Raw genomic sequence first — 17,305 nt, 5'->3', positions numbered from 1 at the left:
AGTATATTTCCATACATCTCGCTCGGGTGTCCCATTCATGATGAAGTTGCTAAACTACCTCAAGTTACAATTTTTTAAATAAGTAATGTACCTACCTCCTAAGAGTAGTAATCAACTCACTATAATAAAAAAAAGATAATTTTATTTAAATATTTTAAGAATTTACTCATAATTTGGAGAACATGAATTATAACTCATAATGATGTTGTAGATGTGGTGCTTTCAATTTCTCTAATTTACCTCTTCATGTTAGGGGTCTCTTAAATTTGGATAAGAGTAATGTTACTTATGTTATTTCTTAAGGTGGTTGGGTTTGTTCGTTTTGTGTTAATCTTTGGCTACTTTCTTGTGTTCTATTTTGGTTGGCTGGGCCTTATGCTGTTGTGTTATCCTTTGTTATGGGTTATTTCTCTCGTGACTATTTCTTTGCTGCCTTGTGTGAGGGTGTGGAATATTTTGTTGGTTTTTTGTGTTGGGTTTGCTTTAGTTTTTCTCGATTTTCTTTGGAATTCTTTACTGTTCGACTGGTGTTTGATTATATTTATATTAATTGTGGTGTTGCTGGGCTCTATTATTTATGCTTTTGGAGTTTCAACTGGGTTGCTTCTTTGTTTGCTCTCGGGTTGGTTGTATTTTTTTCTTCCAACTGGTGTCTGGTTCTTTGTTTGTATTGGGTTATCTTAATTATTGGCCAGTCTGGTGGTTCTATGTATTTCCTTGAGTCTTTTGCCTGGTGGAGTTTAAGATTCCTTTGGAAGTTTTTGTGGTTCACTGTTACTATTTTCCTTTCCTTATATTTATGTTTTTTGGTGCTGTTATATAGCTGTTGGCATTTTCCTGTGACCTTGTTTTATTATAGGTTTTAGAGGATATGGACTTGAGCTATAATTGCACCGGTTATGTTGCTGAGTGATTTCCCTACTATTTCTCTCCTACTTTCAGGTTGCTGAATAGGCTGGAGGGGGTATACATGGGAATTTGGTTTGATTTTTGGGCATTCCTAATTCTATTATGTGGTTGGAGGGTGCTATGTTGCTTTTGATTGCCTTGGTTAATTTTTGGTCCATTGCTTGGTACATGTATTGCCTTTTTCTACTGGTTGGCTGAGGGCTCTTTCTGTGGCAAGTTGTTACTATCAGCATGGAGGATTTATTCTATTATAATATGGGTAGGTTGTTATATTCTTTGGGGCCCTTTGAGGGGGAGCTTTTGATGGATCCTAATGGTACGATTGAGTGGCATGGGGATTACCATAGTGAGGCTTCCTGGTTTTATTTTTTCCTGAGCTCTATATGTCTATATTCCCTATTTGGTTTAATGCGGTGGCAAGGTTTGGATCACTTCTAATTATGCATAATTTGCTATACTTATTTTTGTTATGCCTTTAATATCTGTAATTCATTTTGTTTCACCTTTAGTTTTCTCTGCTAGAGTCATTTATTTTGCAGCCCCTTTAAATTGCTGGTGAAGGTGCTTTTAGCTGTGATCAAGATCATTTACAAAAATATTTACCTTCATTATTATATTTATATCTTTCTTTTTGGGATGCTTTTCTATAGCATCATTAACATGTTACTAGGTCCCCTTGTATTTTTGGTTAGTGGAGACTATCGGCTCATAGGTTTTTTTTGCTTTGTTTTGTAGCTCGTTCGAGCATTATAGAGCTGATGGTCTCCCTTAAAAACCTTGTAATTATTTTTAATTATTAATGTGTAGGTCACTCCCTGGGTTTTAACCAATAAAAATAATAAAAAAAGTAGTAATACTTTTCCTTAGATATCACAATCTCTAAAATATTTTAAATATAATAATGTTACTATAAATAAAAAAAATCAAAATTAGTACTAGTCCAAACATAAAGAATTTTGTTACCAAGTAAAAGGTTTTACATATAAGATGACACACGACCACATTATAAAAAAATATGTCTTGCAAGACTATACTCCTTTACAAAAAAATTATACAAAATAGATCACTCACCATCATAGGCGCCAGAACCCCTTAACTCCCTAGGATCTTTATTTACTCTATAAATCGAGTCACCTTTAGTAAATAGTGAGTCACCACCACCTTGATCCATAGGGCGGTAAAGTCTTTCTTGAATTTAGTTCTTGTGTCTAAGGTGGCATCCATTTGAAAGCTACTTAGCTTTTCCACTACCTCATATAGATTCATCATTTTCTTAAGGATGATTACTCACTTTACCATCATCTTAAGCTAATATACCCTAAGGATGAATTTCATCATTAAAAGACCATGGTGTCGCCAAATATATCAGCTTCTCCATCATTGCTTTGCCATTAGGAGTGAGATACTCTTTTTCCTCAATTGGTGCCTCCTCAAACTTGGAAGTCATCTCTTTAAATTATGCAACTTTAATAACCAAGTATATTTATTCTAAAGGCTTGGTAGCTTGAGTCTTACATGTAAGAAGCACCCTTATGATCAATAATAAGGATTTATTAATTTAATACTCCTTATCTATAAAACTTAAAGTAGCCACAAGAAGTCTATTAAGTGACGTACTAATTTTTATACAAATCGTAAGTTCCAACTATGTCAAAGCCAATAATTCAAACTCACTCATTAGATGTGCCAACAACACATTTAAGGAGACATAAATTAGTGACTTATTTGTAGAAGACCCTGATTCACTTGATAAACTATTCTTCGGTTAATTAAGGTAATTTCTATTTTTAGTTTCTTTGGTTGGAGGCATTAGCTCTACTCTAGTTGCATTCACCACGATTGCTATAAAATCCACTTCTTTGGTATGTGTTTCCTCTAGTGGGCTCACCATAGGCTCTCACCATGCCATTCTCATAATAAGCCACATATCCTCAAAATCAAAGGACAAATTCATTCTCCTAGGACCTATCACATCACCTCCCATACTTACAAGTTAAATAGATATCACCTCCTTAAATAATAGAGTTGTAGCTTCATTGACCTCCATAGAATCAATTTTAATTCTCTTTATAGTGGGAGTGGTTATAGGTTTAGTATAACCTTATATGGTTTGGATGTATTTTTTAGCCTCTCCACTGCACAGGGTAATGCTAGCCCTCCCTTCTAGCTAATTTCCTTTCACAAAGAGAAAAGGGCCTTCTTTATTTGTTCAACATTAGAAAAGTTTAACTTAGTAGGATCTATTTTATAACTCTCACAGGTCTTACTAGTTATATTCAAAATCTCAAAGGAGTAAATAAATTCAACAAGAAAATTCTTCTTATATAGGTTGGTCAAGAGTAGCATCACATCACTATAGCATCACATCACTATCATTATAATAAAATATACGCAATAATTGATGTTATAATAAAATAAAGAAATAATTATATTTACTCTCCCATAATAATTTTGTTGCTCTATTTAATGCTTATCATAAATTCACTTGTTCTTTTTGTCACTAACCCTCTAAAGGGTTAGTGCATTCAAGACAAAATGTATACTCACATATGCCTTTTAGGGCTTTTGTTGATAATTAGTCAGTCATAAAAGAAGAGCATGCACCTTGTGGGCCCATGAAAGATCTCATTTAAAGGTCACGAGGTTTAGATTAATAAAACACTAAATAGGGAGTTGCCTTCCACATAAATAGTAAGGGATCATCAACAATTTCTCAACTCATCACTCACCCATCATAAAGAATTTTCTTTTTATGTTTTTTCCATCCAATGGTGGGATAATGTTTATCTCCCTCAAAATTTCACCTATAAGAAGGCTTTCTACTCTAAAAACTCTCTAATTGCCATATCAATCTTTTTTAGTAGTGTAGCTCATCTACCCAATAGCTCAAGCTCACTTACCTTTCTATATGAGGTTATATAGGGATTCCATATATGTTGTTAGTTATTTTAGGGCCACCCAACCACAATTCCATTTTTATGGATAGTCTACTCACCCATACACACTTAGCACTATCGAGCTCAACTAGAGGTAAATAAGTCAGATTTATATAATGTGGTCTCCCTTCCAGCAAGCTAGAATATGACATATGTCTAAGGTAGTGTGGCACCTCTAAATTTAGTGTTCAGTTCTACCTATTATAATCTGATTTGAAAAGGGAAAATATTTAAAACTTTGTGTTTTGAACCCACTTCTATATGTTTGAAATTATTTTTGTATATGAAAATGGTTTACATATATTCTAGAATGACTCCCAAGGGTTTGGAATGCATAATGGAAAATTCTAAAAATTCTTCCCCTTGAGTGCCACAATATTGTTTGAGCACCACAGCACTACAGTGGTAAATAAGTGGTATATTAAAAAGGTTTACATATATTCTAGAATGACTACCAAGGGTTTGGAATACATAATGGTGAATTCTAAAAATTCTTCCCCTTGAGTGCCAAAATATTGGGTGTTCGAGCACCATAGCGCTACAATGGTGAATAGGTGCTAATATTGACATTGTAGCACTATAATTTTTTTATACATTATAGATATTAAGATTCTTAACATTTTAAATATTTTATGAAAAATTTACACTTGTAGTTTTGAAAATTAGGCTATTTGTACTGAGTAGCTAAAAAATAGTGTTATAATATGATTAAGTCTTGAAATGAAGTTTTACACAATTTCTAATAATTTGACTATATTTTTTACATATTATACTTTTTGTTGCCTACTATTATAGAAAATTGTGCAACTAGGAAATATTCCTAATTATTCTTAAATTATACAATGTGATGAAATGTATATTTATGTGATTGAATTATGTGACATTGAATAATTTTGATATAAAATTATTTACTTGGAAATATAAGAGGTAAGAATATTTTGAAATTCTATCTATGACCGTGAATTGAATCTTAAAATTTATCTGTTGGAAGTCATAAGGGGCTAGAATCCATTGAGATTCAATTTGAAAGAAAGGGAAATTTTGTTGGAAGTCATATGGGACTAGATATTGTGAGATTGTTTTTATAATTTGATAAATCTATGGTATGAAGTGTTCCATAACATGAATTTTAGTTTAATTAAATGCTAATTATTATTATTTAAATCATTGAATGATTACTCTGCCATTATTACTTTGCTCAGCACAGTGATTTATTTTACTATATTTAAGAGAAAATAAATATTCTAAAAACTTTTAATATAAGTAATAGTTTTGAAATTTAGATCGGTGTTTGTGGCCCACTAAACTATTGTAGCTCACTATGATTTTGCATTCTATTTTAGGATCTAGGAAGGAAAAGGAGCTTTTAGATTAGCCATTCCAAATTTGATCTAAGTTTACATAGGTTTTTCTTCTATTTTGATTTTTATACATCCATGACTAGTTTTGGTTATATTTTGCCCTACTCTTAGTTTTGTAGCCATATATTATATTGTAGATCTTGTGTAAATATTTAATAAAATGAAAGAAATTTATAGATGAGCTTATTTTTTACTACTTTATAAGTTTTAGTAGATTTGTAGTCTGTTGTTTATTTAAAATATATAATGGAAAAGAGTCTAAAATATTTTTAAAAATAGATCTTGAGAATGACTTGTCACAGTGTTGACCTCATTTTATGAGAGGTCAAGAAAATCAAACCAAATTCAATCTTAAATAAAATCCAAATTAAAAATCCAACAAAAAATCTAAAATCCAAAATCAAGTGCTCAAAATCTTAAATCCCAAACAAATTTTCGAGGAAAATTTAAATCCTTCAAAATCCTATCAAACAACCTTGGATCTAGATCTGCCACTTTATTCATCGCTACGATAGTTATGTTGGACATCATATATGGGTGATGGTCCATTATCTTATGATGATCCAAGACCATCACAAGAGTATTTTATTCAACTAACATAACATGAAGGTATCTTGAGCTAGTATAAATAATGACTTATATAAGACCTATACTTGGATTCATCTAATGTTGGTGTTGTTCCCAATACCATACCCTAATTCTATCATGGATAAGTCTATTTTTTATAAGTCTATATGTTGATGTGACAAGAAAAAAAATGTATAATTCAAATTATACTTATATTTATAAATATATTGTGTAAACTTATCTTTTTGTGCAAGAAACATGAAAAATAACCATAATTAAATGAGCATTGTGATACACAAATAGAGTATCACAACGCTAAGCTCATCCTCTACACTAGTGCGTTATAAGGTAGTGCTATTATAGTAAAGGGATAAATCCAAATAGAGAGAAAGGAATTAAAGTTCCAAGGAAGAAGGATATATATGATCACCTAATTATTGTATATTATAATAGTCTATTCCCAACTAAGAGAAGTCTTATTTGATCTTGAGATGAAAGAAACCTTAAAAAAATATTAAAAAAATCTAAAAGGCAATAAAAGACATAGAAATGGCTAACCTAGTGTAGGAAGACAATCAATGTAGATCACTTAGAATGTATGTAAAAGCTATGGTGGAGAGCATCCATCAAATTATTAATAGGCCCAACCTCCAAGCTAAAAATTTTGAGCTAAAGACTGTTATCTTTTAAATGGTAAAAAGTTATCAATTTTGGGTAACTCCTATAGATGATCCAAATTTGAATATAAATAATTTCTTAGAGGTTTCTATAATATTTAATGGTCACTAGACTTAGATTTTTTTTGTTCTCATTAAGAATAAGGATAAAATGTGATAGAATCTCTTACCCCAATGATCAATTACCACATGGAATGATTTAGATCATTGTGTTCAAATAAATTGTACCAACTGATTTAATTTATATCTATAATCAAATCTACAAAACTAATAACACACCATCTTGAAAGATAGATTGAAGCCTGACTATCAATTAAAAAATATAAATCAATTTTTTATAATCAAATTCATCATAATGATTGTAATATTAATCTCAAGAGCAAAACATGACATTCTCTTATTATTTGAAAATAAAATTAACTAAGGTGTAAGAATTTAAATAAGTTAAGAGATTTCCCACTTCTCTATTGAACTAAAGTAAGGTTTATTTATTTTTATTGAGTTCTAGGTCTCCTATAGAGGACAGTCTCTATAGTTAATTACATTCCGATATAAGTTTTAAGAATACTTTTGATTTAAGTTGTGACTAAACTTCTTAAGATTTGTACATGTTTAATTATAAGATTTTGAGTTTCAACTTATCAATAGGAAAAAGTTCAAAATTTGAATGATTATTTATTGAATCATATAGAGTGGTTGAGATTTTGGGATAACCAGAAACACACCATCTTATTCTAATATTTAGATTTATCGTTAAGGCCATGGTTTAATTTATATCTGATTTTATAGTTTATTAGAAGATCAAAATGATCCTCTTGGAAGGAAGTGTGAGAATTGCATGCAACTATGGACTTATGTCTACTTATAGTGGACTACAAGCTAATCGGTTAAGCACACAATTTTTAAACTATGCTTTTCAGGTTTAATATATTTAGGGTAGATGGCATTTATTTAACTGGAATCAAGAATTTAGGTTTAGTCTTTAAATCAAGAATTTATAATATATCTAAGGTTCAAAAGAACCCAAGTAATGCAATTTTATGCGACTTTACCCTAAACTCTAAGTATTTTATAATTATATAAATTTATTATGAGTTTGGATTTTTTGGATTAATTTGGTAGCATAACGGCCCTATACCAACATGAATAGCAGACTCGGCCCCATTGCTTTGCAAATCACTTGCTTTTCATTAGATTTTGTGTTGAGCTAGTGTATATTATAGGAAAATAAAATATGATCTCATATGCTTGTATTGGTAAAGGTGTTATATTATGTAGCACCAAATTTCATCATCACAGATCTAACATATGTGTTGCTACAAAGGCAAGGGCACATATGTCATAGAAACCTAACAAATAATCTACCCTCTAATGCAATGATGAACCATCCCATATGTATGCTAAGCATGTATATGTATATGAAATAGTGTGTAAGAGAAACTGTAGCATGTAAGAAAAATTGTAATACACACACACACACACACACACACACACAAGTAAGCATGTATATGTATATGAAAGAGTGTGCAAGAGAAACTGTAGCATGTAAGTAAAACTATAACATATATACATCAAAGGAAAATTGTAATATAGGTTTTCTTATTTTACTTTTCACAACATTTTTACTTTTACAACTCAATCTTGTAATACAATATAATCTACACTTGGCATTTACATTTGAGTCATTATAAACCTTTTATTTAAAATTTACAGACTCTAAATTTATAATTTACAAAGACTTATATTTATATTGATAAAGAAAGAACATGCCTCAAGCTAAACTAATGTAAATATATGCAAGCTAGTTAAGAAAAAAAACACTATATGAAAGTAAAAGGTGATAATGCATGATATATGATCCAGAGTGTAAAAAAGTTAGTAAACATAGCAAAATACATACTCCAAGAAAAGCATCCAATCACACCAAAATAATCATAGACCTAACCTAGACTAAAGTTTGTTATCCTAACAAACAAGTTCTATAGTGTGTTCTGAGCCAGTTAAGATTTTATTGGTCTTAAAGGATTTTATATTTGAGTTATCTACATTTAAATTTATTTATTTAAAATGGAGGCCTTCCGATGACCTAGCTATGAAAGTAGATGTATTAGATTTGGCTTATGTTAAGAAAGGTAGATGTATACCTAAAATGACTTGGTTAGAAATTATTAGAAATAACCTTTATTTATTAGATTTAAATAAGAATTTGACCTTAAACATGCCATAATGCAGAAAAAGGATTCATTTAGTTTACCCCATACAATGGGATAAAGGCTTGATGTAGTCGTTGTTATTCATTTATCAATAGATTTTTTTTTTGTTTTAAGAGTTAATATTATTTAAATTTAAATTTTATATAATTATGATGATTAATAACTCCAAGTGAGGTTTGGAGTTAAGAAACATCAAATCTTAAGGCTCATAATTATAATGTTTTTATTTTTTCCCTAAGGGATAAAGAAACTACTATTTGTATTATCAACAACATTATGGCAAACTATTATTCTTAGATAAGGCATAAAGGTAATAATAGAAAATCAATAATTATTTATTCTAAATATCTTGTAGAGCAAAGAAAGAGAAGAATAACTACAATGTCAGGATTTCGATTGGTTAAAGAAATTCTTTACTTTGGGGTGAAAATTGTTCTTTGAAGATATGTGGAAATTAATTTTTAATCTATGTTATAACTTTCTTTGGAGAAGTTAAATTCATGCGGAAGCCATTCTTTGTCATTGTCAAGAATAAAGATTCATACTAAATATTCATTATTATCACTACCAACATTTCTTATGATGCATTCTTTGGATATTGAATGACTTAGATAATTTATATAGAAAGTTCTTGTGGCGTAAGAAACAAAGGAGATAAGGTATATGCTATGTGGCTTGGGAGGATCTTTGTTATCCTACTAAGATGGGTGGCCTTAGGTTCCATTCTTCTATAAGTTGGCAAGGTCCATTGAGAGCTCGTTGGCTTGGCAAAATTTTTATTCCTTACAGAATAATAATTTCATAGCAAAGTACAGTAATAATCCTAGGAATAGTTATATTAAAAGTGGTTCTTTAACTATTTGGAGAATTCTTATTAAAGGAGCTCAATTTCTGAAGCCTTTGATCAAATAGGGAATCTTAAATAGAAAATTAGTTCATGTATTGTCTAATATCTAGATTTGAGATAGGGAGCTGATTGATTAGCCGAACTTCTATGACTATCAAAACATACATGAGATGAATATTTACTTCTTATTGGAAGGAGGTGAATGGAATGTTCACAAATTATATAGATTTTTTGGGGAAGAATTGATCAAGATTATATAAAAAACTCTAATATATCCTAAGATGAAGGACGATCAAATGGAAATCAATTACAAGAATATTATTGATATTATGTTCCAGAATTCAATAATTAATGCAAACTTCAAGTTAATAAGGATGTTAAAATTATTACCAAGGGAGGCTCTACTCTAGTGGAGACTTTATAGAAATGCATTACCACCTGGGGAATGGTTGTATCACATGTATATGATAAAATTGAGGCAATGTCCAAGAGGGTTCCAACATAATGAGGATATTGAGCATACTAATGTAAAATGCAACAATTGGTGGAGGTTACAACAATTCTTAATTAATGGGGCATCCCTATTCCTCTTTCTTAATTATCATATAAAATCTTACAATAATTGGAGAGAAGATTAAGGGATAATCACATTTTGGTGAGAATTTATTATTCTATTATCTTTAATTCTTGGAGATCAAGGAATGATTGCAAGCATGGAAAATCAGTGTGCTCAACATTAGTAATTGCTACTTATATTATGTCTACTACTTTAGCCATTTAAAAATACAATTAAGGAGAACTAGGATGCTAACTTGGTCAATGAGCTGCATAATGAATTTTGGCATCCCCAACCACTAAATTGCATCAAAATAAATTTTTTTCTTCAATTATTAAATCAAATTAGGCTTCTACATATGGAGTGATAAGAGACCATAAAGGTATATTTATTTTAGCATTTGGGAAGCAAGAGGTACATTAGGATATTTATCAACTTGAATTTTTAGTTGTTCTTGCTTTAAATGAGGTCCTTCAAGGTTGGATGTTTAACATGGAAGGTATAGGGATCAAAGGTAATAATATCAATGTTATAATGGTATTAAAGAATTTTATGGATAATCTCAAATTATGCTATCTTGGCAATATGGATATTGATATCTCATCACTAAATGACTTCAAATAAGTTATTTTCAGTATATTCCTACAAAATGTAATAAGTTTGCTAACTTTTGTACATCTTATGTTATTTTTGGCAACTTTCTTTGGGAGAATGTTTAAGAAAATAACCTTCCTTTAACATTCTTTAATATGCTAAAGCAGGAGTCTAATAGACTAGCTATCACTTAGTTTCTTTGAATTTGTTACCAATTAAATTAATGGAAATTGTAGGTCTTCGAAAAAAAGGATAAAATAAGGTTATAAATCCTTTTATTTAATTAATGATTTACTTTAATTTTAATTTTAAAGAACATTGTCATTAAAAACATCAAATCACTTTGAAATTTTCAATTAATAAGTCTTAGGATTGTTAATTTAATGCATTGCTCTCCCCCTAAAGGAGAATGAATTTGTTAATTTTTCATGGGTTGTCTGCTATGGAGGGATCACCAGATTGGTGTTACTGGTGATAACCTCTCTGATTGTATTAGGTCATAAGCTTCTAGTTATAGATTATCGGTCTGATAGGGTGGGCTAAAGGTTTATGGTTCAAAATTTTAATGTTATTTATTGCCTTGTGGGGTTAAAGAGGATGTTAGGCATGGAAATTATTTGGTTATCAGGGATGCTACTAGTAATGGTGCATCTTCTGGTGCTAAGGAGATTCCTTATTTGGGTAAAGGAAAATAAGTTTGGATTGATGGTTTGTTTTTGGAGGAACAAGGTCTTTGATATGCCTTAGGAGGTTAAAATTGCTCTTTGAGATAATCACATTCCACATTATGTTGGTGGATTTCACATAATCATTGATTCTTCATCGTACCATAAAATTGGTGAGAATTTTAATCAAAATTTGAGAATGTTAAAACTCATAATGTTGAATGTATAAATATGGAAGCTACCAATAGCATTAAGGGAAAACCTGATATTGTTCATTCTATCATTTGGAAGAGATCAGTTCATCATAAGTAAGTGAATCATTAGGTGTGCTCTTACTGTTTAGGTTTTTGGTAGGAACCTTCCTATATCATCAGTAATGAGTTAAGGCGACATTGGAGCTAGTTTGGAGATTTTCATCTAATAATGTTAGGAGTGAATTGGTTATTATTTTCATTCTAATCAATGAAAGTTATAGATGATGTTTTAAGTGGAGGGTAATGGTTTATAGGTGGTCATATAATTGGATTGGATAAATGGTCACCTGGGTTCTCTACTTTAATAATGAAAGGGTTATCTTCTCCGATTTTTATTTGATTACCCCATCTCCCCATGATGTGTAGGGATGAAACAAATATAATTCGTATTACTTTAAATATTGGATCTCCTATTCTATGGATGCACAAATGTTCAATTGGGGGCAATGAGAATTTGCTCTAGTTTTTGTTTGATTGAATCTAAAAAGACAACTAGGAATTGGTGTTTATGTGGATGGTTTGCTTGGTATATTTTTTCAGAAAATAAAATACATGAAGAATTTCAATTTATGTTTTCATTGTGGAAGGATCAGACATATGTAGAGTAATTTTTCTAAATTAGTTTAAGTTGCATCTAATTATAAACATACCATTGTTAATCAGCAATCTGCTATTGAGAAGGGTGGAGATAATGTTGGAAGGGAGGTTGCTTCATATGGGCCTTGGTTACAAGCCACATATGGAAGGAGATCTTCTAAACCTAATTTGAAAGAAGAGTTGTGGTGGTGGTAAAATAACCCATTGCATGAAAGCTATTTTTGATAAGATGGATGAGACAAATGATAGTGATGCAGTTGGCCTTGTAAAAAAAATTGTGCATACTTATAAAAAGGGTTGGATAAGGAAAAATTTTGAAGTTATTACTGATGTGGGTACCATTCCAAATCCTGTTGATGCTAATATGGCTCACATTTCACATAATTCTCTAGGTGTTGCTTCTCTCAATGATACTGCTCTTATAGGAGATGCTATAGAGTCTAAGAATGTTGCTCTTAGTAGAAATTCTCTAAATAATTTGAATGAGGAAGTTGATAATGGTTTGAATGAATATGCATATAAATTTTATTAAAGTATTATACTAGAGAATGTTTTTTCTCCTTTAATGTGGGATGGGTGTGAAGATCAAGGTTCTATTTTTAAAATTGGTATGAAGTTTTCTTTGTCATTTGAGAAAGAAACCATCTTATCTAAAAATGTTGAAATTATGCATCAAGGTAATGGGGATTGGGAAAGCTCCCCTATTCTAGCCCAGGGATTGAGTGGATTAAAACCAGGCTCAATAAAGAATTAAAAGAATGGGTCTTATTGAAGAAATTCCTAGGAAAAGGAAAGTGGATGGAGTGGATAAGAATTTTTGTGGGAACATTTTCCCTTCTTATTATTAATGTCTTCAAATGCAACTGAGAAATGTAAGAGAGCTTAAAAGAAGGAGGATGTCCTATATTTGGAAGAGGTTATGAAAATGTATGATATTTTTTTGAATCAAAATTTTAGAAACTAAGTTATCTTCTATTTTTAAAGGGGAGGTAAATAGAATTATTGGAGACGTATGGGACTTTCATTATCATCCAACTAATAGAATTTCTAGAGGTATTTTAGCCCTTTGGAAAAAGTTTATTACAACTTTTACTATTATTGATTCTTATAATCATTATGTTACTTGTAATTGAAGATTGCAAAGTTTGGAGAGTGCATTGTTTCCTTTGTGTATGTGAATTAGGACGTTTATTTGAGAAGATCTCTATGTGAGATGATTAAATCCTTAAACTTCAAAGATATTCTATTAGTTGTTGGTGGAGATTTCAATTGCATAATGCACAAAGAGGAGAAAAAAGGAGGGAAGAGATTTTTAATGTCTCAGTGTCATCGAAAGATGAGATATTTCATAGCTATAAATGATTTCCATGATGTAAGTTGTATTGGTCCTCAATTTATATGGCATAATAACAAAGAAGGTTCAACTCATATTTTGGAGAAACTAGATAGATGCCAATTAAATTCAGAAGCTCTTAAGTATATTCCCCTTGCAGTGGTTAGGAATATAGTTAGAGTTGCATCTGATCACCGTCCAATTGTGCTCAAATTACAAAATTCCAATAAATATCAAAGTAGAGTACTTCATTTTGAGAACATTTGGTCATCCTATCTAGCTTCTTTTGGAGTTGTTCAAAAAGCCTGCAAGAAAAAGGATTATGGTAATTCTGCTGATATTATTCGAAGGAAATTTTGAAGATCACTTTGAGCACTTAACTTTTGGAGCAAGAATAAGCTCAAGGAATTAACAAGGCTAGAATATGAGCTGCAAAATAAAAATTTTCTAGTTATAGGAAGAGGATTATTTGGCTGGAGTCCTTCGATCAAAGAAGTTGCTTAAATTAAGGTATAAAGTACCTGTGCTAAATGTTACCCTTGCTATGTTTGCTACATGGTGGAGTTAAAGAGCTAAGGCTAGGTGGTTGGAAGAAGGTAATTCTAATGCTATCTTGTTTCATGTTTTTATAACCGTAAGGAGGAATGGTAATAGAATATTTTAAGTTAAAGATATGGATGGAAGGATGGTTGATCAACCTTTAGATTTTATGGCTATTTTTTAGTTTTTTCTTATAGGATTAGCCAAAACTTAATTTGGAACCTCAGGTGGAGTAATCTATGAAGCCTTTGTTGGAGGCTGATTTCTCGCTAGAAGAGAGTTGGGAGGTTGTGAGATGCATAGGGGCCAATAAATCTTCTTGAGTTGAAGGTGTCACCAATTCTTTTATCAAATCATATTGGTGAATTATAAAGGAAGATCTTTGGAAAACTATAATAGGGTATTAAAATTGGTTGTTTTCCATTTAGTTGGAAGGATATTTTGATTGTTCTTACCTATGATTCAAATTGCTATGGAACCTCTAAAATTTAGACCCTTTAGCTTGTGTTAAACTATTTATAAGGTGACTGCAATTATGATTCTTAACATATTGAAGTCGGGTATTCCATAACTTATTTTAGAAGAATAGCTTGTGTTTGTTCCAGGTATATATATGTCAGATCATTCTTTATTATCTCATGTTTTATTTTTTATTTTTTATTTTTTTTTTGAAAATTTAGATACTCCACTGTAAAGAAAGGTTAATGGCTTTAGAACTTGATGTGGAGCAGGTATACGATAGTACTGGCTAGCCTTCCCTATCTCATTTGCTTAAATATATGGGAATGCCATTTGAATTTTGAATTGGATTATATAATGTGTGACTAATAGAAGATTTTCTATTATTATAAATGGCAACAAAATTAATTGGATAGATGCAAAGAGTGGACTTAGGCAGGGATTTATTTTATCACTGTACTTATTTATTTTGTATTCTAAATTGTTATCCAAATCATTTCACCAAAAAGGTGCCAATTTGGGTATTAAATTTAATCCTAATGTTGAGCCCATTTCACACCTTATTTATTTAAAAGATGTGTTGGTGTTTGCTGAAGCTTCTTTCATATCTATTGCAATAATTATTAACATTTTATATGATTATTATTCTTGGACAAGCCAAAAAAATAATAGAAGTAAAAAATTTTGATTTGTGCCAAGTCTGTGGTTGCTAAGAGAAAGAGGAAATTTTTTTCTGTTTGAATATAGATGTGTAAAAGAGATTACTTATTTAGGAATTAAGATGGTTTTGAGAAGAGTGGTTACTGCCTATTTTCATGGTATTTTATCTCATAAATTTGATAAATTGAATGCTTAAAGAAGTAGATTTTTGCCTTTAGAAAGAAGAATTTCTCTTATCAAGCCCTCCTTTCTTGCTCTTCCATCCTCTATTCTAACACATTCTTTGGTTTCTAATGGTGTATTGAATGATTTGGATAAAAATTGTAAAACTTTTTTGGGGCATAAAGACTAAGGTGGGCTAGGATTTCATTATGTTGCCTAAGACTAACTTTGTCTTCCAATGACCAATGGGTGATTGGGCCTATTTTTCATCTACTTTAAGGTAGGTCCCTTTGCGAGCAAGATTGTCTTGGAAGTTTATACATAATTCAATTTCTTTTCTTAGTAAATTTTTGTTTTTTTTAGTATGGGGGAGATGTGTAGAATTGCAAGATCAAGAGGGGTTCTTCAGATGGCTAAAAAAGTATGAAAGTTTGTGTAGGTTGTTAGACCTTAGAGAATTATCCCAATTCTAACCAAGACGGAGAAGGAAGGGGGGCAAATTGGTTATTTAAAAAAAAATTCTTTGATTTTTGAAAACCTTTTCAGATCTTTTTAGAAAGTTATACCACTAATTCTGAAACATGCAGTTATTTATAGAAATGATTACCACGGAGGATTTTTTAACCATAAAATTTTAAATGCAGAAAAAAAAAATGCATGAAAAATTAAATAGATGAACACTAAATTTTAAAGTGGTTCGGCCCAACTTGACCTACATCCAATCCCTGGAGACTCCTTCTCCATGTATTGCACTGAACAATAGTAACTCTCCTTTTGCCCCCACTACAAGATGGAGAATCCCATAAAAACTCTCTTCCACTAATCCAGTGTGGCAGAGAACCATTGCCTTTTACACTCTTCAAGTGATGGAAGCCTACTATTATGACCTTTTAGAAAAGTCTGTATATGTTTTTAGACCTCATTTAATTTTCCCAAGGCTAACCAAGAGGGAGGGTCAATTAGTATTTTAAAAATCTTCCTCTTAAATAAAAATTAGATTATAAAATTATATGCATAATTTATGTTTTTTTTTAAACAAAACTTTTTCAACCTCAAAATTAAAATTATACAAAATAAAAATGCTAAAAATTAAAAAGAAAATAAAGATTTATAGTGGTTCCATCCAACTAGACCTACATCCACTCCCTGAAGACTCCCTCTTCAGGTATTGCACTATTACCAAAGTAAATTTCCTTTTGCTCTCACAACAAGGTGAATAAGCCTTTACAATTACCCTCTGTTCCACTAATCCCTATTACGACAGAGTACCATCTTCCTTTCATACCCTCCAAGTGTCAGCAAAGTACTATCATCAATTCACACTTCTCTAAGTGTTGATAGAGAATCATCATCTTTCCACACTACTCTAAGTGTTGGCAGAGAACTAGCATCCTTTCACATCCTCCTTATGGCGATAAAGAACCAACATCCTTTCACACCCTCCTAGTGTAAGTAGAGAATAAGATCTTCTTCAATGATCTTCTCACGAGCAACTCCGAGAAGTAGGGAAGAGGATTGATAAAACTTATAAAGAGATTCTCACCTTTGGGTAACCTTGTGAACCCTTCACAATTTCCATTTGAAAAATCTCTCTCCACACTCTCAAAACACTCTCCCAATCACTCTCACACTTTTGCACTCAAGAAAAATGAAGATGGATTTATCATATGTTAGTTCTATGAACCTTATATATCAAAGACATGAAAAACCATCCAAAAAATTGAAAATTTCAATATTGAGCGCCACGTTCGTACAGAATGATAAACGATCATCTCATATTAATAGTTTAAAATTTGCTCGTATGATCCTCTGTGAAACATTTTCATACAAGCTGATCGTATAGTACAAAATTGATATCGTACAGTATGAATATTTATAAAAAAATCCAATTCTTCTAGATGAAAAGATACTCCACAATTTCTTACTGTGGACATCATCTGTATGAAGTTTAGATCATCATAGTTATAAAAATTTT

The sequence above is a fragment of the Dendrobium catenatum genome, unplaced genomic scaffold (assembly GCF_001605985.2).
Source record: "Dendrobium catenatum unplaced genomic scaffold, ASM160598v2 fragScaff_scaffold_1579, whole genome shotgun sequence".
Classification (NCBI taxonomy): Eukaryota; Viridiplantae; Streptophyta; class Magnoliopsida; order Asparagales; family Orchidaceae; genus Dendrobium; species Dendrobium catenatum.
This window is presented reverse-complemented; position numbering follows the sequence as displayed.